At 34.1% G+C, this 16,354-nt stretch overlaps 1 long non-coding RNA gene across 1 annotated transcript; it reads left to right on the top strand.

The window, feature by feature from the left end:
* The first annotated feature begins 1,053 nt into the window (after positions 1-1,053).
* Positions 1,054-2,067, top strand: LOC129881559 (uncharacterized). Its single transcript, XR_008765613.1, has 3 exons — positions 1,054-1,166; positions 1,257-1,352; positions 1,971-2,067. It is a non-coding gene; the product is annotated as an uncharacterized LOC129881559 (long non-coding RNA).
* Positions 2,068-16,354: the final 14,287 nt, after the last annotated feature.

Here is a 16,354-nt window from a genome sequence, read left to right as displayed (position 1 = left end):
CAGAGGTACGCAACTTCTTGGGATTAACAGGTTATTACAAAAGATTTGTAGAGAAATTTGCTTCAATTTCAGCACTACTGACAAGATTAACTCAGAAAGAAGTCAAATTCAATTGGACTCATGCCTGTCAACGAACCTTTAAGTTATTGAAAGAGAATTTGACTACAACTCCAGTTCTAACTCTTCCAGAGGTACCATATGGGTACGTTATTTATTATGATGCTTCGGGTGTGGGAATAGGTTATGTCTTGATGCAGCACGGCCAAGTTATAGCGTACGCTTCTCGGCAGCTTAAAAAATATGAAAGAAGGGATAGGTAATGGGCATACTTAAAAGGACAACAATAAGAGGAACCCTCCTGAAATATGAAGACACCGTATGAGGTTAGTTCAACATTCGAGGACGAATGTTCAAAAGGGGGGAAGAATGTTATAACCCGTATTTTGCACATTAGGGCATTTTGGGATAACGGTAATAATTCAAGGGCAAGGCTATGGTTGATCTTGTTGGATACAAAATTCTTATGACTAAATTGGAATTTCAACTTGGAAATATTAGAAAAAGTAAGGGGCAAAAATTGGAATTTCTCATGGAGGATGTTATATCCCGTATTTTATACGGTTGGATGTTTTAAGGTAGCCGTGGTAAAGTTAAGGGAATGAACATCTTCCAAAATTTATTTAATATACAAGTTGGATATGAATATTATTTATGATCATTAATAGTGTGAAAATATTGGAAAAGGCAAAGGGCAAAAAGGAAAATTCGCAAAGTGGCCTATGGTAATATTGTGGAAGGCTAGGGGTAAAATGGGAATTTCACAAAGTCTTCAAGAAGACTCATGTGGGCCCCACCTGCCACATTGCAGCCCATGATTGGAAAAAAAGGGGTGTGTTGGACCAATGAAACCTTGACATGTGTCACCACTTAGATCTTGACATGTGTCGCCACTTAGAGCTTGACATGTGTCACCACTTAGGGGATGACATGTGTCACCCCTAAAGTTGTATATATATATATATGAGTCTTATGACTCATTAATTTCCATAATCATCTAGAGGTTTCAAGAGAAACAAAACGAAATAACAAGAGGAAGAAAGAAGAGAAGAGAAGAGAAACTTAGGCTAGAAACAAGGAAAGAGCTACGATTTTGGGAGGAGAAAAAGGTAAGTTCTACGATTCCGTTCTAAGAATTAATTATATGATCTATACCATGATGTTATTAAGATGTTAGTAATGAAATTTTATGGTTTGAGGCAGCCCAAAACGTTACCAAACAGTCCCTAAGTTTCAGCTGCGCTATAGGAAATTCCGAGGCAAGTTTTGGCGAGTTTTGGTGAATTTCGGGAAAGGTAAAGTTTTCTGTTTTGAACTGGAATTTATGATGATGTTATGAAGTATATAACATGTCTTAAAATATGCTTAAAGTGTAAAAAAATGTATAAGGATGTTTGATGTTGGGAACAAACTAAATGGAAGTCGTAGTAGTTAAATCGAAGTCGCGTAGTGTGTTGTTGTTGTGGTGCTGCAGTTTGGTGGTGGTTTAATTGCGTGTTGCAGGGCTGTAAAGTACTCAAAAATTGGTGTGGTTGCTTCTGGTTGCAGCCACACAACCCTCCATTTGGTATGACTACATATTTTACAAAATAAAGGTTAAAAACTCTATTTTGGTACCGTAGTTTGGAATGAGTTGTATAGAGCTTGTATTGTGTAAAGTTAAAGTGATTTACTTGTATACATGCTGATGGCTGTTGTTGTTGGTATGGTTGTTGACATGGTGGCCGAGTTGAAAACTCGGGGATGTTCAAGTTACAGGGGAGATGCTGCCCGATTTTCGGTAGATTCGGAGCTAGTAATAAACTAGTCGAGAGACATAGATAAGGAAATGATTCCTATGGTTACTTGGGTGTAGAGTTGGAAATTGGAAAGTGAAAGTTTATTAACCTTAGTATTAATTTCATGTTAAATAGGTTCAAGAGACGACGAGGCGAGCATAGTTAAGAGTAATCCGTAAGAGGTACGTAAAGCGAACCTTTCTTTCTTTTGGCATGTTTTTGACATAAGTATGTAAAGCATATTCTTTTGATTTTCATGTTTTGACATAAGTATGTAAAGCTAATCTTAGTTTTGGTATGGTATTTATGAAACAAAAATATGACTTTTATATAATTTCAAAGAGGTTCCTATTCCTAGAGCCATTAGGATAGCCAATTCCTTGATTTCCAAAAGGTATTTTATTATGCTTTGATACGTCTATATGATTCTAGAAGATTTATTTTGACATAATCCGGGGTAACTTTTGAAAGGTGCTTGACATGAGTCTCGTCTCGATTTTTAAATGATAGCTCATTCTGATTATTCCATTGAGTCTTAAATATGATTTGAATTGCATATAGTTTTTCACTACTCCACTCGTGGATGCCTCAATGCTTCTTTCACTGAGCTTGGGCCAGGATATGTTTTCGTGCATATTTCTCTGCATTATTCGCCATGTCCCGACGTGAGGGGGCGGGTATGACATGTACCATGGGGTGGTAAATATTATGCCACAGAGTTATGCTGTGCCATGTACATATATGTTTGTGATATGATATGATATGATATGATTTGATATGGCCATCTGATATGATATGATTTGTTACGGAGATATTCCCTACTCTGGTGTTATGCTGTGCCGTGGCGCCGATAATGGGATGGCGACCACACTTTATTCACCGAGTCCCATAATGGGGCCAGATATGGCATATGTTTTTCTGTATACATTATCTGAGGTTTTGATCAGCATTTGATATCTCCGAACATTTTGCTCAGTTTTGTACTATCTATCGCGGTAATGACTTTACTTATTACAACCCATTATATGTGGTTTGATAAACATTTGATATTTTTGGATATTTTGCTCATTTTTGTACATTTTGCTCTGGTAATGACTTTACTGATTTCAGCCCATGCTTTACATACTCGGTACATTTTCCGTACTGACCCTCTTTCTTCGGGGGCTGCGTTACATGCCCGCAGGTACAGATGATTGGTTTTCTGATCCGCTCGCTTAGGACATCCACCATGTTGGTCGACAGTGCTCCTTTGTTCGGAGCCCTATTTTGGTACTGACACTTTCTATTGTATATATATATATATATTTACGTTGTTCAGGGTACGGCGGGGCCCTGTCCTGTCATATGACTAGGATATCATTTTGTAGAGGTCTGTAGACATGAGATATGGGTTTTGTATATATGTTTTGGGTTTTGTTTTGTGTTTCGTGATGGCCTATCGGCCTCGTACATTATATCTGTTTAGAGATCCCTTCTAATCATTACCTATGTTTATTTGATTGATGTACTAAGTGGGGCTAAGGGTACGTATGGGTGCCCAACTCGGGCACCAGTCATGGCCTACGGAGTTGGGTCGTGACAGACTCACAGTTTAATATGAGCATTTAATTACATGTCTTGAGAGTAGTATTGAGCATCATAACACCTAAGTCTCATAATCTACGTAGTCAGCATAGAGATCCATAAAAGGTATGAGTTGGCTCTAGCAACGTGGGCATTGCGTTGTATCATTACGAAGCTCATAGTGATGGCTGTCGGTTAGAGAAACTCCCCAAGAAAGTAAATTTACATCATTTTAAATTGCTTTTATTGAATATATCATATATGTGTAAGCTTTAGTTGTTTTTTAGTTCATGATCATAGTCTTACGCAATTGAGTTATATTTTCAGTCTTTAGTTCAATTATATTATTTCATTCAGTCATATTACATACCATACATTTCATGTACTAATGTCATTTGGTGCTGCATCATTTTATGATGCAGACACAGGTGCTACAGATCATCAACATGCATATCGTTGAGGATCACCTTTCATTCCGATTTTTGATGATACCTATTTGCATTCGAATGAGCTCTTAGTCATTTATTTTAGTCTTATTTCATTAGTTATTTGAGGTAGTCGTGGTCCTGTCCCGATATCTATTCAGGTATGTATTTAGAGGCTTCATAGACTAGACAAAAAAAGTTAGAGTTCTTTTAGTTTATTTTTCAGAGATCATGTCTAAAACTTCTTTTACATAATTATATTATTTACAGAGTATTTGAGACTTATATTTTGAGAAGTTTAACTTATGTTCTTGTTTATGCTCATCTCATTTATATTTTCTATGAGTTAAGTCTTCCGCTTAGTAGTTAGCAAAGCCAAGGGTTCGCTTGGGAACTAACAATGATTTTTGAGTGTCGGCCACACTTACAGTGTAGACTTGGGGTATGACAAACTTAGTATCAGAGAACAGAGTTCAAGAATCATCGGATGTCTATGAAGTCGAGTCTAGTAGGGTCCTTTTTATCGTTGTGAAGTGCGTCACATGTATAACGGGAAGGCTAAAAGACTTTAGGAATTGTTTCCTTTCTTTCATACTTTTGTTCATGCGATAGAGTTTAATTCTATGAAATCTCCTTCTAACCGTGCATTTCACGTTTTCAAATCTTTCCTTCAAAACGTACTTTGAGTCACAGGAACGTCGCCGATTATGAGATTTTATCACCGTCTAGAATGCAGACGAGAAACAGAGCTCGAGCAGCTAAGACTGAGAATGAAAATGGACCTCAATAGGTTCCACAGACTGCTCTTCCTACCATGACTTCTGAGGCTAAGTTTAGAGGAGCAATTTCCATGCTTACCCAATTGATGGCTACCTAATTAGATCATCAGAGTACCCAAATTTCTAACTCTAGTTCTCAAGAGTCATCTGCTGCTACGAGGATTAGAGACTTTCTGAAGATGAACCCACTAGTCTTCACTAGATCCAGAGTTGAGGAGAACTCTCAAAACTTTGTAGATGAGTGTTGACATTCAATTTTGACTTTCTGTGCTCAAAATTAACATCTTCAAACTTCTTGATCGTTAAAGAGTACAAAATATATTTTTTTATACATTTTTCAATTTTTAAAAAATTATTAATAATTATACTTATTTTAGGATTTTTATTAATTTATTCTCATCTTTTCACTTTTAATAATTTATAGATAAGCATCCTTAATTTTGCAAATAATAGGATTTTTATTGATTTATCATAATTATACAATTTTAATAATCACAATGCTTTTATAGTCATCTGCATGCACACGTACACAACATAAATTTACAATACATTACATTTTTTTAAAGTTAATTACATTTTATTTTTTGTTCTTTTTTACATTTTTGTAATTACATACCAACGCTTATGACATTTGTTTATTATTTATATCTTTTTTATTTGCAAATGTAGAAAATATGAATAGTTAATTTTTTTTAAAAAAAAATGCAGAGCAACAAATTAATCAAGTCAAGGTCTTGTCACCTTTAGTAAATGTGATATTTGACATGACTAAATACAGGCATTATCTTTTGGTTAGTAATATTTTACATTCTGGTTAAAAAAAGTAAAAGATCTATTAGTTAATAACTTAAGGGTTAAAGAGAGTGTTAGGGGGACAAGGAGAAGGAGTTAATTATTTTTTGGACAAAAAAATGGATTGTATAGTATTATAAAAGGAGGAGGAGTCTTTCATTTTTTTAAAGACACTTACCCACTAAATCACTTAATTTTTCTTCTCTCTCTACATTCTTTTTCGTATGCAACAAAAGAAAAGAGCGCCTCTTGCTCTCTACAATTTTTATATATTTGTCTCTATACGATCTTTACACTCTTATTTTCATTTCTTTTTTATATATTGTCTTTGTAGTTTTTATATATATGTTTATTATTTTTATAGTTACAAGCATTTTTAAATCTCTCATACTACCTATACATATTTTTTATTCTTTCTCTACACTCTCCACAATTTATTTTCAAGATGCTAGCAAGACTAGCTTCTTTTTCATCTCTTTATATTTTATCATATGTTTTATCTTTACATTTTTCTTTAGATTTATTTATTTCTTTTTCTTCATATTTAGTAATCTATAATCTTTACATTTCTCATGCATTTGTCTTTATATTTGTTAATACATTGTCTTTACAAATTATAATTCTCATCTTTTTGTCTTTATATTTATTCGTATATCGTCTTTATATTTCTCATGCATTTGTCTCCATATTTATTCATGCATTGCCTTTAAATTTATTTATATGCATTGTGTTTATATTTATTTAGAAGCGAAGCTTTGGAGTAACTGATAAAGTTGTTGTCATGTGACCAAGAAGCCACGAGTTCAAGCCTTGAAAACAACATATGAATAATGCCTTATTTTTACATTGCTTTTATATTTATTAATAGAAGATGTACTTATATTTATTTATTTACTTTTCGCATTTATCTATATACATTATCTCTATATTTCTTCATATATTGTCTATTTCTTTTTATGCTCTTGCATATATTGCCTCATATATTTTCTACACATTTTAATTTGTTTTTTATATTTTTGCTTATATCTTCCTAACACTTTAATACACAAATGTTATTTTACATCATTTAAATATTGATATTATATTTTATTTTGTTAACATATTTCTTATACACACAAATTGTATATCTAAGAGAGAGAAGCTTTTCATGATAAGAGGTGTATATTTTCTTTACCAAAAAGTATAAGGGAGAAACTTTTCATCAAAACGGGTGCACTTTATTGACCAAAAAGTAGAAAAGAAAACATTCTCTCTACATTTTAACATATATAATTTCTAAGTTTACATCTATAGCATTTACATTTTTTTACATTGTTGCTACATGTTGTCTATTCTCCTTATATCTTTTTCACAATTTATTCACCTTTATAAATGTGTACAGTTTTTTTTATATTTGGAACAATTTTCTTTTATATTCTTCGTATTAAAATTATCACCTCCCATTTTCCTTTCCCTGCATATTTTTGTTAAATACTGTTATATACATTTTTTAAACATATGCAAACACTACACTTATTACAGTGTAGCGTATACATTTTTCGTCGGTTTTTGAGGCTTCCACAATATAAAGACCGATATATATAAATATATATAATTTGGGTGATGACGAAACTTTTAAAAGTTTTACGATTTGTATAAAAAGTTTTATGATTTATATCTTGGCGAGATGATTTTAGAGGGCTGATTATTCAAGCAATCAATTCGCAGCCATGACATAACTAAGACTTATTACAATTACACATCTGAGCCACTCTATAATAAAATTCTATTTTTCTAATATATATACAGTCACATATATCTGTAAGTTATTTTGATAATTATTTATTCATTACTAATATTTTACCTAGTGTTCGTACAAGTACTCAGAGATATCTTTCGAAAATGACATTCAAAAGAAGTTTAAATTCTATGTTTATATCTTATTCTTACAATTGTAAAAATAATAAAGTACAGTGAAAACTTGACTTTGGGCGTCGGGTGGAAGAATCCTCTACTTACATATTTTGTTACGTTTCAATCTACCGTGCCATGCGGACACCTTCTCGAACACCTAGATAGGAGAACTCTTATAAAATATCATGTGAAAGTTTAATAAAATACTATTAATATCCTAAAAGAGGAGTGAAGACACCAATTAATTTAAAACTCCAAGGTTGATTACAAGTAACACTTTAACCCCCCCAAAAATATTAGTCTAAACAGATACAAAATTTTATAAAGATACATAGTATAAATAAATTAATAACACAACTCCAATCATAAGAGAGGAAGAGTAGAAGCTGTTGGAGAATTATCTTCGTCTTCACATAAGAAATATCATTGACATTGTAACGTTTTTATTGAATTGAACGTATTCATTAATCAGACTATGTCAAGTGGCATAGCAAGATCAGTAACAGTACAAATAATACGTATTGATAAGTGTCATCGGTCAATCCAATACCACCACATAATATAAAGAAATTGACAAGAAGAAAATATGCTCTTGAGAAAATACACCGCCAAACCTTTATGCACAAACACGTATCATTCCCATTAACCTTATTAAAGTCGTTCAAGCCTAACTCTCATTCTTTCTAGTTGGTCAGCTGCCAACTCTAATCTAGATCAAGGCCTAGCCCTTTTATCACATAGATGAGTTTTTGAACTACGGGGCTCATTAATATTGTCTAACCACTCTATTACCTCTAGCTTTTACACTAACTCCTGATCCTAGAATAATAGCATCTCACTCGAAAGAGGAAAACATTTACGTGGACTATATCTCATATTCTAACTGCACTGGCCCACTGTGGAGGGACCTATCCCGCTCTGGTGGCCTTACCATGGAAAGATTCCTCCCTCCATAGCGGTCTGTTCGAAGGTAAAAGCTTCGAATTCTCTTCAAATCCCCCCTTTAACATATGTGCCCACAGGACATCAACAATATTGGACTTTAGGTCACTAATTTCACTTAACAATGCATTGATTTCTTTTCACTTATTTACCCACGACTTCATGCCTATGATGCAAATAAGTCTAGTAACTATAACATAATTGAAATGGGTATATGCATGGACACATCATCAATTTACTATTTCAGAATAATATACAGTTTCACAATATAAATATCAGATACAACAGTCAACATGGTAACACTTGGACCTTTGGCCCTTTCATATCAATTATTACACTTGATGGGTATACTCAATTATAATCGAGTTTGTTTCTCTATCGTCACATATATTGTCAAGATTAATCCATAAATGTTAGCCATACATTGATTCTCTCATAGAACCCATACTCAAACTGCTAGTGTGTCTGTGTGACACCCGCTCCAATAGTTAGTATGTGCCAGAATATGACATCCGATTTAATATATATATCGAAATGCGACACCCAATCCAATATATATGTCGGAACGTGACATCCAATCCAATATATATGTCTGAATGTGAAATCCGATCCAATATCACAATCATAATATACAATCAGAGTCCACAATGAATAGTTCACATATTTGCACAATCAAGAATCAGGCTCATTGCATGTAACTATTCACAAATAGTCATTTCATTAGTTTCATTCTATCATTTCCTTCATTAACAATATTTTATCAAGCCTTTTTTATTTAAAGCATCACTTTTGGGTAGATCAAGTTCAAAATTATGGATTTCACAGTCTTGAAACTTTATACTCATCACAACAACATACCAATCATCCAACCACAATAATTAAATACATGGTAAACATCAAAATATTACTCAGTCACTATTAAGGGTCTCTCTATAATATAAACTAAATCATAACGTACATCCATAGGTAATCAAATAGGTTCATGACATGAGGTCTATCGACACTAAGTCATTCACATTCACCCTTTTATTTCATGATTTGCATTACTCAAGTAATTTACAAGGAATAATCAGCATAAAAATACACAATTATCGATATAATCACATGCCTTTATATACATCAATAAATCATAACCCACAGGTCTTAAGATCTCCTAACAACCCGGCAATAATCTACATTTAATCCCACAAGGGTCATTGGACTTCTAAACAGTTTTCACCAAGGTTAATATTCAAAGATTGGACTTTTATCACTAGTCACATAATAATCATGATCCACAACCTATATTCCCACTTTAAACATTAATTAACAATTATTTAACTATCCAGATTTCATTTTCGAAGGCCTAGGCATGAATTCTCTCATCAATCTACATTATATTAAGTAATGAAAATAAATTTATAACTACTCAATTGAGAAATCCTAGCCTACCAACTGAGCGCCAAGCAATTGTAGAAGGATTATAGCATAATCCCTGACTTTTGTAGGGAGAAACTATAGAAATAGACTTGAAATTCGTGGATTGTAGCCTTCCTGGCGCTAATAATCTCTTTTTCCCTTTTCTCCAAGCCTAGAATAGCTTCTTGGAGGTTTCTAAGGAAACCCTCATCTATTTTGACACTTAAGGGAAGAATGAGATAGTAAAAATATGCCCTTTTTAACTTCTATCCCGTCGGATCCTGTTTTGGCGGTCAAATCTCGTTCTGGCGGCTCAGTACAAATAGTGTTCAGTAAAATGAGTATAAATTCTTACTCCGAATTCCAAATGAGGAAAACTTGATGGCGTTAGAAAGAAGACTCATAAAACTTTAATTGGATAAGTCATAGTCCACCTAATTTATTATAGGCTGAGAGATATCTTTGTTTGAAGTTGACCCTAGTTTAAACTCAAGTCTGAAACTAAATCAGAAAGATACTTTCAACTTAACTTTGTACTAGGGGCATTGTACGACCTTAATTCACAACTAATGCACTTGCATACCAAGGAATTGATCCTAGTATTATAATGAATGAGATTCGTATATCATATTGCATATACTTTTAGTAACAATGGATTAGTTTATTACATATTTATTGCTACACACTTAGGCAAAACATAGGCCGTAAATACTTACATAGACAAATTTAATTTATTAATCAGTTAATTCACATTTTAGATAATATTATACCATCTTTCTCCATTAAAAATATTTTTATTTTTATTTTTTATATTTTATTCTCTCATTGATATTGTAAGTTAAAAAGTGTTATTTAAGAATATTTTTTTCTTCTATAAAAGAAATATTTTTCTTTTTATATATTACAAAAGATGTTTTTATTTTCATATGGTAAAATAGTTCATTTCTTTTCATATTAGTAAATAGCAATTCTTTTAATATTGTATAAAAGCTACTTTTTTATATATATATTTATATCGTCTTTTACACATTTTTATACAGTTATTTAACAATAATATACATTATTTACTTGATACATACTCTTTAATAATTGTGTCCCTCTCTTTGATAAATTAAGTCTAGTAGGGTACCATATTTTGTGAATTTTGAAGGGTTTCTAACACCTCCCTTCGAAATAATGTAAACCCTTACCTAGAATTAAAATTGGTTTTCGTAGATTAAAACATGAATAATACATGTCATTAATAAAATAAGATTTCCTTGTTTATTTTCTTAAAAACTAGGTGGCGAATCTATACAATAATCAATATATTTAGAGTCCATAATTGTCCTTTATCTAACCTCAATAAAAATAGGGCATAACAATGAGATGTAGAAAATCCTCAAGGCTATGCATGCGACAGAAATTGAGGGAATTGAGCGTGTTTCCTATTAGATGAGGGATGTTGCAAACGTCTGGTACAATCAGTAGGAGAAGAGTCGTGGTGAGGATGATGAGCCTACTATTTGGGATGAGTTTGAGAATGCATTTCTAGACCACTTCTTTCCTCGAGAGCTGAGGGAAGAAAATGTTGAGGAGTTTGTTAATTTGAAGAAAGAAGGATTGACTGTGAAAGTGTATAATCTCAAGTTCATCTAGCTGTCCAAGTATGCTCCCGAGATTCTCCTTAATGTGAGAGAAAAGATAAGAAAGTTTGTCTCTAGCTTGGGTAGACATATGAAAAGTTGAGGAGAACAAGAACAAAGATAGAGAGAAGAACTAGTATAAAAGGAAAAGTTTTAGGTAATGATACTAACCATCAGAAGAGTGGTAATGACAACTGTCTTTTCTTTCAGAAGAGGTCTTCTAGTTATGCACCATCATCATCCAGTGCACCGACAGTGAACAATCAGAATGACCAAAGATCGCAAGGTAATCAGAACTTCAGAGCTCAAGGCTCTTAGTCTCAAAATAGTGTACCTCAAGGTTCTTCACGCAGGCCGCCTTATGGTTAGTATGTTAGACTTCATTTTGTAGATTTTCGTGATGACACTAATGGTTGCTACAAGTGTGGACAAATTGGTCACTTTATGAGAGATTACCCATCAGACAAGCAAGGTAATGAGGGCAACATGGCCTAGTCTTCTTCAACTGCACCATCAGGTAGAGGTAATCAGAAAAGTCCTAATTCGGGAGCAGTCGGAGGTCCTAACCGTCTGTATATTATGGAAAGTCACCAAGATTAGGAGAACTCACCAGATGTTGTCACTCTATGCTTCGAGTTTTTTCTCATGATGTTTATGCATTGTTTATCTAGGGGTTATCTTGTCTTTTGTGACTCCTTTTGTAGCCGTTAAGTTTGGGATCCTTCTCGAACATCTTTTAGAGACCTTAAGGGTTTCTACTTATGTTGGTGAATCTATTCTAGTGAAAAGAGTCTATTGAGATTGTACGGTCTCCATTTATCAAAAAGATACTTCAACATACTTAGTTGAGTTAGACATGATAGGATTTGATGCCATTCTTGGCATGGGCTGACTTTATACTTGTTATGCCTCAGTTGATTGCAGAATTCGAGTTGGCAAATTTCAATTTCCAAATGATCCAGTTATTGAGTGGAAGGGTAGTCTAGTAGTGCAGGGTAGATTCATTTCATACTTAAGGCCATAAAGTTAGTCTCTGAGAGATGTATCTACCATATTATTTGAGTTACAAATAATAGTGTGGAGATACCATCCCTTCATCCAATTTCAGTTGTGAATGAGTTTCCTAAAGTTTTTCTTGAGGATTTACCTAGAGTCCCTCACGATAGGGTGATAGACTTTGGGATATATGTTCTTCTTGATACATAATCTATCTCTATTCTACCATATAGAATGTCTCTAGCAAAGTTAAAGTAGTTGAAAGAGAACCTGGAAGATCTTTTAGATTAGGGATTCATTAGCCAAGTGTCTCACCTTGGGACGCTCCTGTCCTATTCGTGCAAAAGAAAGATGATTTTCTCAAAATTCGTATTGACTACCATCAGTTGAACAAGGTCACCATGAAAAATAAGTACCCTTTTTCGAGAATCGATGACTTGTTCAACCAACTTCAGGGTGCCATTTGTTTCTCTAAAATAGACCTTAGATCGGGCTATCATCAGTTGAAAGTGAAAGAGAGTGATATTTCAAATACAACTTTCATAACCAGATATGGTCATTATGAGTTCTTAGTTATGTTCTTCGATTTAACTAATGCTCCTACAACATTCATAGACCTCGTGAATAAAGTGTTCTAGTAGTACCTAAATATGTTTGTTATGGTATTTATCGATGATATTCTGATCTACTCTAGAAATGAGGAGGAGCATGCTAATCATCTTAGAATTGTTCTCCAAACTCTTAAGGACCGAGAGTTATATGCTAAGTTTTTGAAGTGTGAGTTTTGACTTGCATCTATGGAATTCCTAGGCCATATTATTTATGATGACGGTATATGAGTAAATTTGCAAAAGATCAAGGCAGTTAAGAACTAGACCAGACCCACGACTCCGACTGACATAAAAAGTTTTTTTGGGTTTAGTGGTTACTATAGGAGGTTTGTTGAGGGGTTTTATCCATATCATATCCATTGACTAAGTTGACTCATAAGAATACTAAGTTTTGATGGTCAGATGCTTGTGAGAAAATTTTTCAATAGTTAAAAACTAGATTGACTACTGCTCTAGTTTTATCTCTGCCCGAGGGAACAAATATTTTAGTAATTTTTTGTGATGCTTTCAAATTTGGATTGGGTTGTGTGGTGATGTAGAGAGGTAAATCATAGTCTATGCTTCCAGGGAACTTAAGATGCACGAAAAGAATTATCCGACTCAAGATTTAGAGTTGGAAGCTGTAGTATTTTCTTTGAAGATATGACATCACTATATTTATGGCATGCATGTGGATGTGTTTACTAATGAAAAGAGCCTAAAATATATGTTTAGTCAGAAAGAGCAAACTTGAGGCAGAGGGGATGACTTGAGTTGCTCAAAGATTATGATATGAGCATTCTCTACCATCCAGGTAAAGATAATATTATTGCTGATGCTCTTAGTAGGTTATTCATGGGGAGTACTGCACATGTTGAGGAAGAAAAGAAAGAGTTGGCTAAAGAAGTGCATAGACTTGCATGTTTGGGAGTTCTCTTTGTGGACTCAGATGAGGGTGGTATCATAGTTTAGAATAGGGATGGGTCTTCACTAGTGTTGGAAGTGAAGGAGAAGTAAGACCAAGAACCTATTCTACTTCAATTAAAGGAGGATGTTTACAGATAGAAAGTGATGGCTTTTGCCAAAGGGTGAGATGGAGTATTGAGGTATCAAGATAGATTGTGTGTTTTGAGTATTAATTGTCTTCGAGATAGAATCATGGCAGAGGCCCATAGCTCCAGACATTTGATTCATTTGAGTTCTACAAAAATGTACCATGACTTGAGAGAAGTCTATTGATGGAATGGTATGAAAAGCAATATAGCAGATTTTGTGTCCAAGTGCCTGAGTTTTCACAAGTCAAGGTTGAAAATTAAAGTCCTTATGTTGTAACTCACAATATAGAGTTGCCATAGTGGAAATGGGAGATGATCAATATGGGTTTCATTACGGGTTTACTGCGATCTTGCAAAAAACATGACCCCATTTGGGTGATTGTGGATAGCATGACCAAATCGACCCACTTCTTGCCCATTAAGACTACAGATTCAACAGAGGATTATCATAGATTGTATATTCGATAGATAGTCTGACTTCATGAAGTGTCCTTGTCTATCATCTTAGATAGAGGTACTGAATTCACTGCTCAGTTTTGGTAATCATTTCAGAAAGGTTTGGGTTCAATGGTAAACCTTAGTACCGCTTTCCATCCTCAGACAGATGGTTAGGTAAAGTGTGGAATTTAGACTCTTAAAGACATATTGAGAGCTTGTTTATTGATTTCAAAGGTAATTGAGATGATCATTTGCCTCTTATTAAGTTTGTGTACAATATTAGATATCTCCCAAGTATCCAAATGGCTCGTTATGAAGTTCTTTATGGAAGAATATATAGATTGCCAATTAGTTTGTTCGAGAATGGTGAAGCTAAGTTGATAGGACCGGATTTGGTTCATCAAGATATGGAAAAAGTAAAAATTATTCAAGATAGGTTAAAAACTTCACAAAGCCGTCAAAAGTCTTAAACTAATGTTAGGATAAGAGACTTAGAGTTTGAGGTGAATGATTGGGTGTATCTGAAAGTTTTGCCCATGAAAGTTGTTATGAGATTTGGGAAGAAGGGTAATTGAGTCCCCGTTACATTGATCCTTACCAAATTATTAAGAGAGTTAGTAATGCTGCTTATAAGTTAGAGTTACCATAAGAGTTAGAAGTCGTTCATTCAGTATTTCACATTTTAATGCTTAAGAAGTGCTTAAGGGATCCTTCACTCATTGTTCCTACTGAAAAAATTAGTGTGAAAGGAAGCTTGTACTATGAGGAGATTCCTGTCCAAATTCTTGATTGTAAGGTTCATAAATTGAGGACAAAAGATGTCACTTCAGTCAAAGTCTTGTGGAGAAATCAATTTGTTGAGGAGGCTACATGGGAATCTAGGGAGGATATGAAAGCCAAGTACCCACAACTATTCGTTCCTCCCAATATCGACATTGAAGGTAATATTCCTATTCTTATATCAGAGTTAATGCTTTTTCTTGAGTACTTGAGTAGTTATTCTTAAGTCTGAATTTTGAGTCCTTGCATTACATTCGTACATTAAGTAAATTCTTAGATTGATCATCATTCGAGGATGAATGATCCTAAGAGGGATATATTGTAACACTCTATACTATTTTAACTTAGATTAATTTTGAAGAGCCATGAGAAAGTGAGATCAGTGCATTGTTGTTGGGTTGTAGAAGGCCAATCTATGGCTCATAAAAATTTCTACGGACTGAGGAGGGGCTCGTAGAAACTTCCGACACTTAGAAAAATATTGAGTTCCGGGGTTGGTTCTACAACCCATATCTATGGCCCATAAAAATTACGACCCGTAAAGTCCCCTTGTAGGCCCAAGGTCACATTCCAGTAGCTACTAGAACAGGTTCTTATAGAGAAGTCTACGAGCTGTAGAGGGATCCATAGACCCTAGGCCTATTACCCTCAGTGATCTTCTACAAGTCATGCTTACAATCCGTAGGTGGGTCTATGATCCGTAGGAGGGATCCATAGACCCAAAATCACAAGTTCTAGTAAGCCAAGGTTTGGACCCCCCCTCCCCCCAAGTTCCTACGACTAACCATCTACAGTATGCAGAAAGTTGGTTCCTAGACGGACTAGTTAGTTTTAAATGATAGGCAATTTGTCTTTTTCCATCTTTGCCAAACTAAAATCATGATGTTATATAACAAAAATAAGTCCATTATCAGTATCCAACGAGGGGTTTCTCTCATTAACACTTAGAATATTTTCAGAGCAAGAATTGGAGAAAAAAAGAAAAGCTAGGGTTCAAGCATTTCAACTAATTTCTTTGAGTTTCGCTTAGATCATTGATCTTCCAGGTATGTAAAGCTAATCACAATGTTGGACTGAGTTCATCCTCATTCCCTACATCTTCTTTTAGTCAAGTATGAGTTTGAATCCCATTAAATTGAGTTCTTGAGTTATTTATGTAATTCCTCATTGAGTTCTTCGTATATATAACTATATTGTGATCATTTCCATGATTTGAGTTCTTGAATTATCATTCATGTCTATA

This window comes from Solanum dulcamara, chromosome 3 (assembly GCF_947179165.1).
Source record: "Solanum dulcamara chromosome 3, daSolDulc1.2, whole genome shotgun sequence".
In the NCBI taxonomy this organism is placed as follows: Eukaryota; Viridiplantae; Streptophyta; class Magnoliopsida; order Solanales; family Solanaceae; genus Solanum; species Solanum dulcamara.
The sequence above is the reverse complement of the archived record's forward strand: the minus strand, read 5'-3'. Positions and strand labels throughout refer to the sequence as shown.